At 41.8% G+C, this 16,097-nt stretch overlaps 1 pseudogene; it reads left to right on the plus strand.

Moving 5' to 3' along the window:
* Nucleotides 1-2,436: 2,436 nt before the first annotated feature.
* Nucleotides 2,437-3,629, plus strand: LOC110320963 (annotated as a pseudogene).
* Nucleotides 3,630-16,097: the final 12,468 nt, after the last annotated feature.

Here is a 16,097-nt window from a genome sequence, read left to right on the forward strand (position 1 = left end):
ACGTTATATAGGAAGTTTGAGGTCAGACAGGTACACTTCAGACCCTAACCAATTAAGGCAATCAAATAACAAAATAATAATCTTTCAGATAGTGTCCCTTACATTCACTTGGCAGTCACAGCTCTTAGTAGGTACTGGAAACCAAAGTTCTCCAAGTAGGCTACACAGCGCCAACACTCAGACTCAAGGATGAACTCTAAGCTCTTCCCTGAAGTCTTGCCCCTTTTTGATTCTCTCTTCCCCTGGAGCCCTGTATCTAATTGCTTGCCTTGCTCCATGAAGTACATCTGTAGTTAAGTCAGAATAATCTGTTGTCTTTCACTTTGGAGGATCATTGCAATACTTTCTTCTCTGCACATCCAACCTGTCTACTCTTTTACAGTCAGAGAAAAAATAGCTTTTGTATTATCTTAGGCACTCTTAATTAAATTCTGTCATTTTACACTCTTGAGACTCTAGTAGTTTCCAATGAATACTACCAAGACACCAATATCCCCATCAACAGGCCTTTCTAGACTCTCTCATATCAGGAGGCTGGTACCTTCCACAAAGAATACAAAGAGATGCTTCACTTAAACACTTTAACTAGAGGTTGCATTGTTTGGTTTGTCTTGAAGCAGGGTCTCATGTACCCTAGACTAGCCTCAAACCCACTACTATAGAATCCACAGTTACCTTGAGGATAGTTTGTCACATTACATTCATAGTCATGTAACAGAGAGTAAATGAGAGAAGCCCAGGACTATGTCCTGTAGGTTAACCACCTTCCCAAATAGCACAACCGTCTAGGTGCCAAGTGTTCAAAGATATGAGACTGTTTGTGAGACTGTGGAAGATATTTTACATGCAAACCATAACACCCTGTATTAAGAAACATTACCTCAGATATGACCATACTGAACCTCACTCTTCCTTCAAATATATACTATCCTTGTGATCTCTCTGTCTACTTTTATCTCATTGCATAAGCCTCAGCTAAGTATCCTGTTTGTCCCCATTTTGCACCAAACACACACAGAAGTAAATATACATATACCTATATGCATATAGACACACCTATAAACAAACACACAGATATATGGATACACAAATACATATATACATATAAACACATATGGATATAAACAATACATACAAATACATATTGATATACACAATACATAAATGCATATATATACAAATATATATGCATATATATAAACACATTCAGACAGACATAAACACACATACATAAATACATACATATTGATAAATATACAGTATGGTCAGTTGAACAACAAATGTCTTCCTGAGGCTCCAGTATTTGAAGACTTGTTCCCCATTTGTGGCACAGCTTTGAGAGGTCTCAGAGGTACCTTACTTTAACGAGATGGCACAGGGAATGGTCTTTGAGAATACAAGCCCCATGCTACTTCCAGTTTGCCCTCTGCTTTGTACTTGCAGTTGAGAATGTGAGTTCTCCGCTTCCCCCGCCTATCGCCATGGCTACCACTTGCTGCTATGCCTCTTCAGAGACACAGTCTTTGATGGGCTTTTATCTTTCTGGAATCAGAAATCAAAATAAACTCTTTCTTCTATAGCTTGTGGGGATAATGGTATTCTGTGGGATGTAAAACCATGCCAGGAGAGGGAATGGGAGGAGACATAAGTGGAAGAATGAACTGCAGGCTGAACCAGCTCTGTGTCCTAGAATTTAAAACATGGGGGTGTAGATTAAGAGGAGAGTAAGAAAATATACCAGAAGGAGAACTTCAAGAGAATGTATCACTATCTCAAAATGCAGACTCTCTGGAACAGAGTTTCACTATGGTGGAGGAAAACATTGGGATAATCACTCAACTGCAAAATCCATAAACTGAAAGACCTGGAAAAAACGATAGTCAGACTGAAGCTCTGTTTTGGGCAAGGGACAGCCATTAGTGATGATGGAAAACAACCACGAAAACCACTCACTGTACTGATGAGGACACCCAGTGGTGAGCCACCAAGCACCTCAGAACAGGGTCCTGCAGATCATGAGAAAGGGTGGACTGACCTATGAGGACACTCTTTGCCATTGTCGAGAGCAGGCACACCCAACTGACATGTACCAAGGCCACAGTGTCCTTTCTCAAATGCTAAATCATGTACCTGTGATATCTTTTTTTTTTTCTTCTTTAAAATGCTCAGGAATAAAGTTGATCCTGTGAGCTTGCTGGACCACCGTCATCCTCAGCTCAGTCCTTTTATCTTTGAGTCTCCAGCACATCCACAGAGCAATGGTGGCACAGTAAATTAGATGAGAAGTTAATTAGAATCTAGGTCTTCCACTATTTCTCCCTTCCTTCAGCAGTTCCTCCAATTCCTGAAAGTTCTGCTTAAAGGAAAGGTTTATGCCCTTGCGGCTAACTTTGGGGCAGCACAGACAGCCCCACCCCCTTTCTCTGCAGAATCATCATGGCGGCTGGGACTCTGTACACATATTCTGAAAACTGGAGGGCCTTCAAGGCCCTCATCACTGCTCAGTTCAGCGAGACTCGGGTCTGAGTGTTCTCTACACCACACCACTTCCACTTTGGCCAAACCAAGTGCACTCCTGAATTTCTCCGAAAATTTCCTGCCATCAGGGTTCCAGCACTTGAGGGTGATGATGGATGCAGCGTGTTTGAGAGCAAAGCCATCACCTATTATGTAAACCATGAGGAGCTGCGGAGAACTACGGCAGAGGCAGCATCTCACACGTGGTGCAGTAGGTGATCTTTGCTGACTGTGACATTATTCCTCCACCTAGCACCTGGGTGTTCCCCACCTTGGGCATTATGTACCACAACAAACAGGCCACTGAAAATGCAAAAGAGGAGGCGAAGCAAATCCTGGGGCTGCTGGACACTCACCTGAAGACTTGGATTTTTCTGGTGGGTGAGCAAGTGACACCTGTTGATCTGACACAGTCGTCTGCACCCTGCTGGAGAAGATGGTGAAGGTTGAGGCTAAGAGGTTTGCAGAGAACCAGCCTAAAAAGAATTCCCCAAGGAAAGAAAAGAGTTCATGAGAATAGAAACAGAAGCCCCAGGCTGAGCAGAAAGAGGAAAAAAAGACTGTAGGGATGCCCCAGCTCCTGAAGAAGAGATGGGTGAGTGTGAGCAGGCATTCACTGGCTGCTGAGCTCAAGACCAAGGACCCTATCACTCACCTGCCCAAGAGTACCTTTGGGTTGGATGAGTTTATGTGTAAGTACTCCAATGAGGACCCTCTCTGTGGCACTGCCATATTTTGGGGAGCTGTTTGATAAGGATGGCTGGTCCCTGTGGTATGTTGAGTACCGCTTCCCTGAAGAACTCACCCAGTTCTTCATGAGTTGCAACCTCATCCCGGGAATGTTTTAGCGATTGGACAAAATGAGAAAGAATGCCTTTGCAAGTGTTATCCTTTGGAACCAACAACAGCAGCTCCATTTCCGGTGTTTGGTTCATCCGAGCCAAGAGCTTGTCTTTCCGCTGAGACCAGATGGGCTGGTGGACTATGAGTAGTATACATGACAGAAACTGGATCCTGGTAGCCATGAGACCCTGGTTGGAGAGTACTTTTCCTGGGAGGGGGCCTTCCAGCACGTGGGCAAAGCCATCAATCAAGGCAAGATCTTCAAGTGAACATGTCTTGCCAGTTGCCTAGCTGCCTGCACCTACCCTTCAAGGGAGATGAGGGTCATTAAAGGAAACTGAACATTGAAAATAAAAATGTTTACATTCAGACTTTATGCCATGTACCTCATTGGGAAAGGACCATGTGATTTTCATCTACCAGAGTTTGTAAATTGGAAATTACTAGGGTTTAAGGACAGATGTTAGTTGTGTCTTGTCCACTCATCTCTCAGTGGTACATTCTATCACATCAGGTGAAAAGGAAATAAATAGAGGGTGAGTTAGACAATGAGTGCTGAACAAGGCCCTCAGAGAAGAATATGATTTGTCACACCCTTGAAACTAAAGTCATGCCAGGGATAAATGGATGGGAGGAAGGGTTGCTATATTTTAGGAACACTCATGGTAATGTTTCCAGTAGGACTCTGATTATGTATGTTTCTTACAATGCAACGAAATGAAGATGATTTCTGAAATCTTCATTTTTCCAGTTAGAGTTCTTGGAACTGCAGATCCCTCATCTGTAAAAGGAAACTAATACACATCTTCTGGTATTTGTAAGGACAGAAAAGGCCACTGTTAAAAGTCACACTATGGTCCATGTCCATAGCTATGAGGACAAATAAAATGAAAACGCAGAAGACTGTAGGCATGCTCCACAGAGCTCCAGTTTTCCAGCCAGGGTCTGAAAGAGAGGACAGAAGTTGCCACCAAACTCAGCTACCACATAGCCAGACTCATTGCTGGCTCTTCTGGAAGTGAAACTTCAGTCTGGCACCTGACAAGATGAGTCAGTTTGCATGAAGAGGAACATCTATTATTGGTATCTTCAACAGCATTAAAAGAGTGGGCCACCCAGCCAACTGGAGACCATTCAGCACTAACTGAATTTTTGGAACACGAACATGGCTTTTGCAAAATTTCAACCTGTTTAAAATAGATAGCCTCAGAGGTCGGCTGAAAACATGTCTTGAGTCTGTGTTTGTGTCTATTCTAAGGCAACTTGGGGACAGATGTCCCAAACAATTTTTTTTTTTGGGGGGGGGGATAGATGGCACTAAGTGCAGGCACTGTTTCTCTTTGGATAAGGCATCCTTCACCAGTATTTCTATTTTCACAGGGCTCCCCAGTCTGCGGTGAAAGAAGGCTGGGCTCATGGAACAATGTGTAGGACTTATCTAGGGTAATGAGGAACTGGGCAGTGTCTCATGTGTGTAATGCCAACATTTGAGGGGCTGAAGGAGTTAAGACCACCTTGAAGTTAAGGCCATCTTCTTGGGGAGTTCAAGGACAACCTGGGCTACATAGTAAGTTTCAGGCCAGCCTGAGCTATAGAGTCAAAACAAATCCAAAGGACCTTCAGTGAAGGAAGCAAAAATTGGAGAATGATGATGCCGTTGTCCACATTTCTGATCTGGAGGCTAATTTAGTCTGAAATGCCTCTATTCAAATAAAGCAATAAATGGAGAACTAAATACATAGTCCTTAAAGCCACTGAAAAGTTACAAGTGTCCTCCAAGTGAGGTTTTTATGGAGCCTTCTAGGACTTATTATCTCTGTTCCCCAGGAGGTCCTACCACTTGCTGTCTCTACTGGAAACAAGCTAGAGGACAGCCAGTTACATAAAAGATGGGGTGGAGGCTGCAAGCACCAGAGGCATAGAGGGTTCATGAGGTGCAAGATTCTCCAAGAGGATTCATTTCTGTGCTAGGAGTTGTCTGTTCTCAACAGCTCTCAGAAGGATTTGTAGGGCAGATTTCCCCCTGCTTCACCCACTAGTTTTACAAGTTGAAAGCTGTGGGATGTAGAGGTGGAAAGGGAGAAGGCCCTGAATGTCATTCCCAGAAACTCAGCAACAGATGAGATGGGCTCCGCAAGGCTTGGCTTGCAGTACAAGCCAAAGTCGAAAGGCTACTCCTCCATGGTAAGACACGGCTTTCTTTATCAATTTACTTTCACATTTTGCTCTAGTTTAAAGCCGTTTGCTAGGGCCTAGTTTCTGTTTTTGTCATAGTCTTTGTTTTGTTGAGACAGGGTCTCACTATGTAGCTCTCATGTTCCTGGAACTTCCTGTGTAGACCAGGCTGGCGTCAAACTCAGAGATTTGCCTACCTCTGTCTCCCAAGTGCTGAGATTAAAGATGTGTACCACCAGGCCCAAGTAGATGTAGTTTCATAAACTATGAGTCATAACCCCATATAGTTCCATGTAATTCAATGCAGAGGGATCACAAAGAATTTGAGATATGTTCAAAATCAACTGTGTTCAAAATTCCAGGTGTTTCTCCCAGTGTCACCAATGCAATGTCCTGTGACTTCACTTAAGCCTTGGTTCTGGGCACACAATGCGCTTACCTCACAGGATGCATTCCAATACAGCACACAACAACAGTGAACGTTGCCCAAATCTCATGCCTCAGATTAGTGGCTGTTGTATACTATTCACTTGAAGCCAATTGTATCTGCCATCATAGAAAACAAGACCATTAATATTTTCTCACTGTTGGCCTTCAAATAAACATATCACTATACTGAATTGTATTAAATTGTTTAGCTTTAAAAATTGCTATTTGAATTGCTGACAAGAGTTTCACAAAAGGAAAAACAAACAAAAGAAACAGAGAAAGGTCTTTCTATAAATTTTGGTTTGATTCCCAACAATGCCTAAAACACCCTTAAAACATGCAATATTTTGACTGTAAAATCAAAAGATACATCAACTCTAAAAAACATTGAAAATACTCTTGTCCTGCAGTATCAAAAACTCAATCAAGATCTCATTCTTTATGTAAAAGTAAGCATATATCTCGCACTGGTATGTAAATTTACTTCATTCTCTTAAAAGTAGAAAAACGATAGGCATACAAAAGAGCTGTTTTAAAATAAACCTATCATAATCTTTTACCAGGAAATGTTTAATCTATACCAATTTTATGTGTATATAAACACAGACTTGTGTATATTTCCCACTTGAAATAACTTTTGCAAGTTATTTCAAGTGGGAAAGGTTTAAGAAGGTGTTCTCTAGTGTAAAACAATCATGAGCATATAGGTAAGCATTTTTCCTTAACGAACACCCATGCTGAAAACATAAAGACTTGTTCATGGCAACCTCTCTTTAACTTCAAAGAACCTAAACACTCAAAAAAATTAGTTTAACATGTAACCCTCTTGATTCTTTTGCTCTAGTAAAATCTAATGGTTATAGTAATAGTGGTATCAGATGCTCTTTGAGACAAAGAAACTTTTGGCAAGAGAATTTTCAGACACTGAAAAGACAGGAAAATATGTCTGCAGCTCAGCTCTAAGCACATATCTTGGGAAACTCACAAGCATACAGGTCAATCCGCTCTAGGGAATCAGCTAAGGGTTTCTGGCCCCTTCCCATGACTGCACTCACATGCCTATATCCACACAGAGACGAGCACATTCCTGTAAATCAAAAAGATTCATGTGAATCTTTAAAAGAAACACTTTTAAGGGCCTGTAAAAAACAGGTGCTCATGTTTGCCAGTGATTCATTTTAAAATAATGGGTGGGAGGGGACCTGAGCCTAGCTAACAAGACTTTTCTTACACTTGAAATATTTTATTTGATCACAGATAAACAGTTCTTCAGAGAAAACTTGCCTTGACTGCTCAAGCCTAAACTAATTTTTTGCTTACAGTTTTTAATCTCACATATAATTAGTATGGCGGTAATTATATGTAACGTGAGTTTTTTCTTAATTGTTTTATGCACATTTGTTTCCCCAACTAGAGAGTAAGCTTTTGACTGTGGCGATATATGATATGTATCCTGTACACTTATGGGACCTTTTGGTGTTGGAATCATAGAAAGCCAATCTGTAAGTAATTTTTGAAGGAAGAGTTCTGAACTGGAGTGTCTCTAGTATAAGATGTTACCTCAGTTATTGCAGTCAGCATATGAATACAGAATAACCGGCACATATATTAGATGATTATTTGGGGAGCTTTCAAATCAGCCGCATGCTTTGTGTTAGATGTCTGCATTGGAAGAAGAAGGGGGGGAGGCCAATACTTTTGCATCCAAGAGCTCAGGAATCTAAGGCTAAAGACAGATGACACAAATTGTAGTGAAAGCCTGAGCCTCCGAATAGCTTCAGACAGACCTGATAAGCCACATGTTAGCTTTGCAATTTACCTCTGCGTTCTGAGACTGCACCATGCTAACCTTGATCAGACCCAGTATTCCCCCAGTTGTCTCCACCAGGCTTTATTTACCCAGAACCCTCTAACACGGGTTATTTTTGCAGGTATTTAAGTTCACCTGCTGTGTACTGATACAAATTAATTCTGCATGTGGAGAAAGTCTTTTTTTTAAGAGAACATATGTGAAAAGTACTGCGGACTGTGATGGTGTTGTCGACTTGACACAATTTAATGTCGCCTTGAAAATGGGCCTCTGAATGTACCTACCTGTTAGGGATTATCTTGATACTTTACACTTCTAGAGATGTGGGGAAATCCTTCTAATTGTTAGAAAAACCACCCCTTACTCAGAGGATCATGGAGAGTATGAGACAGGAAGAGCAAGCTGAGCACCAGCTTATTTCATCCCTCACAGCTTTCTAATTGTGCAGGTAGTGAGACCGCGGCTACAAAGCCCTACCTCAGGTGTCATGGCACCGTGCACTGTGAAAGAAGAAAATCTCTTGCCCCTTAAGTTATTTTCTTGAGGTATTTTTTCACAGCAACAAAAAGAGAAACCAAGCCAATACCTATGTATAGATACAAGCTCTTACACTAGTGACATGCATTCCAGTGAAGCTAAGGACCGGATTGCTCTTCCTGCCTAATACAATGAAGAAACTGAATGAACAGCTCTCAGAAAAAGATACTGATTCCTAAGACATGGGAATGGATAAGTTGAGGCCTGGGGTGCTCAACTTATTTCCTGGAGAATATTCTGGGCTGTGGTACAGAGAAAGGGACTCAGCATCCCAGACAGACATATTAGCATAGAAAGGGGAGATTTGTGATGATTAATCTTCATCATTAATCCGGGAGAATTTGGAGTCATTTAAGAGAGACACCTCTAGCCTGCTGCTGAGGGGATGAAAGGCTCAGCCTGAAGGCAGAGAGCATCATCACCTGGGCTGGGTGCTGGGCCTAGAAACAGTGAAACCAGCACCCATTTCTGTCTGATTCCTGATTGTGGACCCAGGGAAAACAGCCCCTCAAACTTCTGGCATGATGGGCTGAGTTTCTTCAAACTGTGAGCCAAATAAACATTTCCCTCATTAAGTTGCTGTTCTCAAGCATTTCATCACAGTAACAAAAAAGTAGCCCATCCAAGGTAGGAGTGCGGAAAGGCTAAGGTTTCTCCTGTTCAGGGAAGAGAGAGACAAAGGCAGAGACAGAGGCAGAGACAGGCAGGCAGACAAACAGAGACAGAGAGAGACAGAGAGTTGGAGGGTTGGCACAGAGAAAAGAGACAGACACACAGGTATCTTCCAGATTTCCAGAGGATCCTCCCTAACTCTTCAGTTAAGTACCAGTGAGTATATAAATGAAAAAGTGAATGAAAGAATTTGAAGGAACATAGCTCAGGACTCACCCAGAGCCAGTGATAGTGACTGTTCCCCACGGCCAGGGAAAACATCTCCTAGTTCATAGTTTCCTCCTCAGAGCATGGGCACACAGACCATGGCAACTAGCCAGATTGAGCCTGCCAACAACTTTTAGAAAGTTTGATGGAATGCAGCTGTACCCATTTATTTTTATGTGGCTGCTTTTGTACCCCAATGACAGAACTGAGAGGTAAGGCTGAGATCACATAATCCACTGTGCTAAATATGCTTGCAGTTTGTCTCTGCTGAGAATTACAAACAGTGCTCACTTATCCCTAGTTTAAAGAACTAAGAAGTGCCTCTCCTCAGTAAACTTAACTCTAGATTAAATGTTTCCTTTATCCTCCTCAAATAAAGCATGGTTATAAACCAAATCCAAGATGACCAAATTATTTTCAGGTAGCTTCATTATGATTGAAACTAAAACATAAGAATGTCTATTATAATAATACCAACGTATACACATTAAATTAAAAAAATAAATCTTAAACAATTGCTTTAACATTTAGTACCAGACATGAAAACACAACAATATATGGTACTGAATCAGAAGGTAGGGTTCTGGGAAGTTGGCTCAAGTATAAAATACTTGCCATATAAACCTAAGGACCTGAGTTTGAATCTCCAAAACTCAGAAAAGTCAGACACTATGGCATCTTGCATATTTGTTCTCAGCACTGCTATGGCAGGGTGGGAGATGGAGCAAATCACATGAAGTCTGAAGGTCAGCCACCCTGGTAAACATCAAAGAAATCATCAGAGACCCTTATATCAAAGGTGCCCACCTACATGTAAGGTTATCCTTTACCCTCCATACACATGCAATGGCACATTCAGGCCTCTACTCCTACTTATGAACATAAGCACACAATACTGTGAGTGTGTCAACATTTTTAATATTATTCTGGACACAAAGAAGAGGAATGCCATCTGTTAAATCAAGGAAGGAATTTACAGTCAAACGATTCAAAAAATGTGATACAACTATTAGACAAGGACTTTTAAAAAGTTAAGACTTTTTTAACTCGTGTGTGTGTGTGTGTGTGTGTGTGTGTGTGTGTGTGTGTGTGTGTGTGAATACGCTGGTACCTTCAGAAGCCTGAAGAGGGTATCCAATCCACTGGAGTTGGAGTTACAGGCAGTTGTGAGCTGTCTGATATGGGTGCTGGGAACCAAACCTCCTTCTCTTTGAAGAGCCCAAATGCTTTTTAGCAGCTAAGCCACCTCTCCAGCTCAGTTTGTTTGTTTGTTTGTTTGATTGTTTAATGGTTTCCTTTCTCCGGTAGCTCACTCCACTGATTCATGCGTCTTGTCCATGTTTGCCATTGATAGCTGGGTATGGTTCCACCATGGTGTGGTATTAACATCCTTCAATGTATCCATTTGCTTAGAGAATGATAACCTCCAAGCTGTGGGCTGATCTGCATCTGTTCCTCTTTCTCTTGGTCCTGATTTATGTACTCATTTTTCCATACAACCTGGAAGTATCCGTGTACTTAGTTACTGTCAAGTAAGACTATATTATTTCTTTATAGTTCTTATTTTTATTATGTAATTATTACTTATTAGATATGTGAAACATAATAGAGACTAAAAGTCCTATATAAACCATGGCTACCATAGCAGACTTCCCTCTTTGTCATCATTTCTGGCAATGTATATATAGCACTGGTTCACAGTAAACTCAGTTGAGTCTCCTTCTCTGTGTAGCATTGTGCTCATCTAATTGGGCTAGGACTAGAGACCCTCACTCCCTTCGCCTGGTCTTGAGCTGTGAGAACATGGGAGGCCCTGATCCTCAGTGTTCCCTGGTCCAGCCTCTAACTATAAGCAGCTGAGAACTCATTCTGCTTTTATCCCATGCTCAGTAATGGAATTTTTGTCTGGCTTGCCTCAGTCAGTGTCAGATTTGCTTCTCCTTGAGGGAAGGGACACATAGGGCATTCCCCGCTGTCTGTCTTGGAGTTTGATTCATCTAGGTTTCTTTGAGTCCCTCAGACCTCTGGTGGATTAAAAACATTATTTTGTAGATATGCTATTTATTTTTGCTGTAAAGATGACAGCCTCAGTCTCAGGGGAACATTCTCCATCTCAACTGGAAGCAGATGTTCCAAGTAACTCGTGTCCTCAAATGAGCATCGCAGCACAGCATGCCCATTTGTTATAATGACAATGAAGGCAGTAGGCAAAACACAGGAGGAACCGTGTTAAGATTTTATATTTGGTTTTCAAAAATATAAACTCTGGATGGGAAGGTAGCTTGTTGGTACCATGTGTGCCTGACATGAGTGGGGCACCAGGCTCAATCTCCAGCATTGCCAAAAGTAGTTGAAAAATACTATATACATGATAGTTTATGATATACAAGTATATTAATAAATCGTATGTTGAATGTTTTTTATTGACATGAGCACATATCTGTTTCTCCTTGATAGGGAACTGATAACAGAACAAAGAAGCAGTTCTTCTGAAGCCTACCTTACTGGATCATGGGTGATTCTCTGATAACCATAACACAAAAGAGGCCTCGTCAGCTAGGGAGATGATTCACAGAAGCTGTGGCCCCGTGCTCCTTCCTTGCCCAATGTGAAAGCACTGTAGCTGATAAGTCCTCTTCTCCAGAAGATGTCTCCTGTTGCCCTTGTGTCCTTGGGGAGGCTCCTTGTCAATCTTGTAACTTTCTGATCTTCCTCAGCCTTGTGAATTCTACCAGTTTACTTCTTCCCTATAGAACAGAATGTTTCAATTCAGAAAAATTAGATACATCACATATGTCTGTAATGAACATTATCTTGTCCTATATCAACTTAATATTGTAAGTAAATAATATAAAATAACTAGTAGTATGTCTAATATACAGCATGAAGATAATCATGAACACAGATTCATGAAAACTGACACCAAGCCTCTGAAATTAGTTGATGCATAAATTATTTGCATAACGATTTTTATATGGTTGCATAAGTTTAATGTTTTGGCATAGGGAGAATTTTCTACCACCCAACTAAATAGAGTTGATTTACCAAAAGTTCCTACACAAAGTCCCAAGAACTCTACATATTTCTAAATCTATTGAGGGTTTCCACAGAATACAAGTAAAAGTCTAGTCTACTCTGGGCTGCCTTCCCCAAACATCGATTCTACTTTATGAGGACATTTTAAAAGTGTATGTGAGTACATGTGAGTGACTGTGAGTGGGTGTAGGTGTGAGGGTGTTGTTGAGATGAATTAGCAGTTAAGAGCACACATGCTGTTCTTCCAGGAGACGTGAGTTTGCCATTATCTGTGTAAGGCAGCATCAGGGTGTCTGACACCTACGTCTGGCCTCCAGGCAACTGCATGGACTTGTACACGCATGCACGCACAGAGATTTTTCTATTAGGGAACTAAGGCAGCTATAGATATAATTTCCCAGAGCTCCTTCAATTAATTCAATGCAGAAATGGTCCCAGAAGCCCTCCAGGCCTGCCTGTCCCTTCTTGACACACTCCTGCCCCATATCACCGCTAGTCTCGACCTCAGTAGTGGATCTCACCATGGAGCTGTAAGGGCTTGGGCTTGGGGTTGATGAATGGCTCCTCTAGTTTCACAGGCTCTTGTGTGGCATCCAGGGGACCCAGGTGAGACGGTAATCACCGATGTATAAATGATTTGGACACTGTAATTTCCCCCTGTGATTCAGCGTGCTTTCTCTCACTGATTTATTTAGAATGTGCTCCACTACATCTTCTAACCTTGCTTCTCTTTGAGTACCAATAAATGTCAAGCAGATTAGACAGAACCATTACTCAATGGGCACATTTCTAAAATCTGCACAAAGGTGAAAACCTGGCGGTTTGAGATGATTGGAGTATTTACGGGATGTTAAGAAAACATCTGCTTCAAAATTCAGAGTTTCCAAAGCCGATGTGATGTTTTATTAGGGCCTCTACCGCCACTCCTTACTACAGAAAATATTAAGCCATTATTGTGTGAATGAGTTTTGAGTACCTATTACATGGAATGGGCTCTACAGAGACTGGCTCTCTAATAGCCACTTAAAGTGAACAGGCTTTGCTTTTATCAAAAGAGAAGAGAATAGAGTGCACCTTTACAGTTTTGCTCAACGACAGATGTGGCTAGAAAGAGGCTGATTCTTTCTCCCTTTGGTACTGACCATTAGGGTTAAACATCTAACACTGGCATGAAATAATAGACAAAACGTGGTTAGAGTTCACTGGAACATGTCTGGAATTTTCCTTTATTTTAACTGTTATCATAGTAATTATTAAGCATGGACTACCTTGTCTAGTTTTTGTAAGAATCCCACTGGTCTGAACATGATGGTACAGACCTGTAATCCCAGCAGCGGGGAGGCTGAAGCCATTCTGGAGTACCTAGCAAGACCCTATTTCTAGATAAGCAAATAAATAAATTGATCAACACTGAAGAATACTTTGATAAAGGTAAAATTATTCCCTATGATATAAGAAGAAACTGAGGCCTGAAAGGGTCAAGTAATTTGTTGTTCGTCAAATGCTTAGTAAGTGGGAGAGCTTAGATTCCAGCCCAATAGTTTAAAGGCACAACCCTGTTGTAATTGTTGTGTAGAGAATAGACAAGGTTGAAATCACAGCAATCAGAACTGGCTCCCTACAAGTCCCTGAGATGGAGACACTCAGAATTCATTCTAAAATCGCAGTTGTACAGTTTTCTGATTTCTGAGATTTAATCACATCTGCAGGATTTTCTTTAGGAAATATTTGGAGATTGGGCAGCCATGATCTGTAAAACGAGAACCTGAGCAGAGTTGGGTGTGAGGCAGTTCTTGTTTCCAGTCTGTGATGCAAATCCTCTGTGTAGTTCCATACACTCCTCAAGTGCATGTGTAGGCTTGCCAGGGCAAGCCACACAAGAAACATGGGAGAGGAGGAGATGCCACCTTTCTGCTTTTACTTGGTGCTTACCATTTCTGAGGAACCAGCCACTGGAATAATCATTTATTAATCATCAATTTCGGTGCTGTGTCTGTGAAACAGAAAATCACGGATTGATCTTCAATGCACATTCTGAAAATTAGTAGCTTTTGCCTCATAACTAAACTGTGAGGTGAGGGAAGGGTGCACATAACTGATTGCCCTACTTAGGCAGCTACTGGAAGGAAGGCTGAAATGGATTAACATGCATATCAGAAGACTTATGTGACCCTGGCAGACACAGGGACCTGAAATAACCTTAATAGCCTGATATTTCATTATCAGCTCCCACTGAACAAAACAAGGCCTATTTAACAATTGGTCTGGAAATGAAAAAAATCTGCACTTTAAAAAAAAAAAATCAAGGTATTTTATCCTATTCTCTCTTACCCTGGGGATATTTTCTTCCACTCGCTTCTCAAAGTAACATCACTGCACTAAGTTACATGGTCCTGATTTCATCATATTTCACAGTAAAGCAGTCTCTCCACAGCCCTGGCTGAGCCATCCTTACTTCTACAAACACACTCACAAACATGAACCCTGTTCACTGTTGCACCTCTGGCAGCCTGGAGCCCAACCGTGAGTTAGGACACAAGTAACTGGGCTGAGGATGGTCCAGGGTCAGCCCTGGGTGGATGCTCAGCCTCAGGTGAGAGGGATGGAGGAAGAAAGTGTCCCACCAAAAGACTCAAAATACAGGACTATCTTGCCTCTGCACCTCTGCTCTTTCTGACATCTACAAGCCCAGACACCTCGTCAAGCTGTCAGTGGCATTTCCCATGAACAGACTGATTTACCCTGGCGTGCCAAACGCAGTGTGCTCCCCAAGGGAGGTGTTTATAGGAAGGTCTAAAAATACCAGAGCACAAAAACAATCCAAAATAATTTCATTTCTGTCTCTTTATAACGGTGCTCTCAGAAAACACACAGTTCTTTCAGTAGCAGAAAATTTCTCCCCCCCATTTCCAAATTAGATCTCATATCATGAGGTAACAAATTCCTTCAATCCACGAGACCTAGCTTAGCAATAGATTTAGTTCCAATTCTCTTTCTTGTTTGTGAGTATGCTATCCATGCGTGCATCTCTCCTACTCTCTGTCTTCCCTTACCCCGTGTGTGTGTGTGTGTGTGTGTGTGTGTGTGTGTGTGTGTGTGTGTGTTGATGCATAAATTCTGTTCTCTCTTATCCTGGGGATATTTTCTACCACCTCACTTCTCAGAGCAGCATCACTGCACTAGACTAAGTCGCACGGTGTCCTAATTTCATCATATTTCACAACCAAGCTGTCTTTCCACAGCCCTGGCAGAACTGTCCTTACTTCTACAAACACACTCACAAACATGAACCCTGTTCACTGCTGCACCTCTGGCAGCCTGGAGCCCAGCAGTGAGTTAGGACACAAGTAACTGGGCTGAGGATGGTCCAGGGTCAGCCCTGGAAGGATGTTCAGCCTCATGTACACATGCACATAGAGGTCAGAGGTCAATGTAAAATATATTCTTGCATCATTCTCCACCTTATTTTTTCAGACAGTCTCTCACTCTACCTGAGACTAAACAACTCCTCTAGAGTAGCTGGCTAGAAAGGTCTATGGAGATGCCTACCTCGGCCTCCCCAGAGGAAGGACTAAAACGCCCACATTTTCACTTGGATACTGTGAATTAAACTCAGGTTCTCACACCACAAGCACCTTCCCCCATCCCCAACTCCACTGATTTAATTTGTTTTAAGCCGAGGAATAAAAATAATGTTAAAAAAAGAAAAATAAAAAACAAGAGTCCTTGGATTGCAGAGGGTTCTGGACTCTGTAAGATTAGGAAGTGTGTGAGTCAAGGAGAGTTTCTGCTCCCTTCTGTGAAAGGAAAGGGGAGGGGAGCAAGAAAAGGGAGCAGGTACTATACGAGTTACCTCACTAAATGCTCTCCG

This window comes from Mus pahari, chromosome 4 (assembly GCF_900095145.1).
Source record: "Mus pahari chromosome 4, PAHARI_EIJ_v1.1, whole genome shotgun sequence".
Classification (NCBI taxonomy): domain Eukaryota; kingdom Metazoa; phylum Chordata; class Mammalia; order Rodentia; family Muridae; genus Mus; species Mus pahari.